The 1,692-nt window shown below is 42.4% G+C and overlaps 1 pseudogene; it reads left to right on the forward strand.

Annotated features, from left to right (window-relative positions):
• The first annotated feature begins 825 nt into the window (after nt 1-825).
• LOC110285185 lies at nt 826-1,475 on the forward strand (annotated as a pseudogene).
• Nucleotides 1,476-1,692: the final 217 nt, after the last annotated feature.

Genomic DNA, 1,692 nt, shown 5'->3' on the forward strand with positions numbered 1-1,692 from the left:
CCACCCTAGGTGATCTCTTAGTGGCAGCAAGGTCAAGGTCTGGCTCAGCCAGCTTCAGGCTGAGGGAACATTACAGCCATCCATGTGTTTATGTAGCCATGACAATAAATTGAAACCAGACCTTGATAACAACAGCAATTGTAAAACATTTAATCCCAAGAAAAGTCATAAGTCAGGATGAGCAGACGATGCCAAGTATCAACAGCCCTGAGTACCATCTGAGCAGAATATGCCAAGGAGATTTAGCTACCCTCCCTCCTGATACATGCTGGGCTGCTGGGATAGGGATGTTAATGAAGAGGTCATTTTAAATCAAAGACTGTTTGACCAACACTTTAACAGCAGAATATAGATCAGTGGTTTTTAGTTTCTATGACTTACAAAGCAGATGTTTTCACCTTCTTGCCTTGCCATACAGTACCATGTAGAGTCTGGAGAGAGTGGGGTTCGAAAATTAGACCTGAGTGAGGATCCTACAGGAGCTGAGAAGTAGGTCGAGTACATATAACCACCCAGCCATCATCAACCAGTCCGGGCTCAGTGGGATTTCTCTTAACTTCATTCCCCAAGACTAATGATTCTCACGGTCTAACCTAAAATTCCTATGTTTCATTTTTTTAAAGTCATTTTTACTAACTTTAAAGCTAACCTATAATATTGTAGGAAACAAAAAATGACACAAAAGTACAAAGATGCGGTGTCTGGCTCCTGTTCTCACAGCCATTGAAGTGCATTGAGTTCCATAGAGACAGCACCAGGGCAAGCGAGAACTGGATGGGCACTGGGTGGGGCACTTTGTGCTTCACAGAGGAGAATCAACTAAACATGGGCAAAAGAGATCCTAAAAAGCTGAGAGGCAAAATGTCCTCATAGGCATTCTTTATGCACACCTGCTGGAAGGTGCACAGGAAGAAGCAGGAGGAGCACAAGAAGAAACACCCAGATGCTTCTGTCAACTTCTCAGAGTTCTCCAAGAAGTGCTCAGAGAGGTGGAAGACCATGTCTGCTAAAAAAGAGGGGAAATTTGAAGATATGGCAAAGGCTGACAAGACTCGTTATGAAAGAGAAATGAAAACCTACATCCCCCACACACACACACACAAAGGGGAGACCAAAAAGAAGTTCAAGGGCCCCAATGCACTTAAGAGGTCTCCTTTGGCCACCTTCTTGTTCTGTGATGAATACCACTCCGAAATCAAAGTCGAGCATCCTGGCTTATCCATTGGTGGTGTTGCAAAGAAACTAAGAGAGATGTGAAACAACACTGCAGTGGATGACAAGCAACCCTGTGACAAGAAGGCTGCCAAGCTGAAGAAGTATGAGAAGGATATTGCTGCCTAGAGAACTAAAGGAAGATCTGATGCAGCGAAAAAGGCAAGATCAAGGCTGAGAAGAGCATGAAAAAGAAGGAAAAAGAAGATGACTATGAGGATGAAGAGGATGAGGAAGAGGAAGAGAAGGATGATGATGAATAAGTTGGTTCTAGCACAGTAATTTTTCCTTGTATATAAAGCATTTAACCCCCTTGTACACAACTCACTCGTTTTAAAGAAAAAAAATTAAATGTAAGGCTGTGTAAGATTTGTTTTTAAACTGTACAGTGCCCTTTTTTTGTATAGTTAATACACTACCGAATGTGTCTTTAGATAGCCCTGTCCTAGTGGTATTTTCAATAGCCACTAACCTTGCCTT

The sequence above is a fragment of the Mus caroli genome, chromosome 18 (assembly GCF_900094665.2).
Source record: "Mus caroli chromosome 18, CAROLI_EIJ_v1.1, whole genome shotgun sequence".
In the NCBI taxonomy this organism is placed as follows: Eukaryota; Metazoa; Chordata; class Mammalia; order Rodentia; family Muridae; genus Mus; species Mus caroli.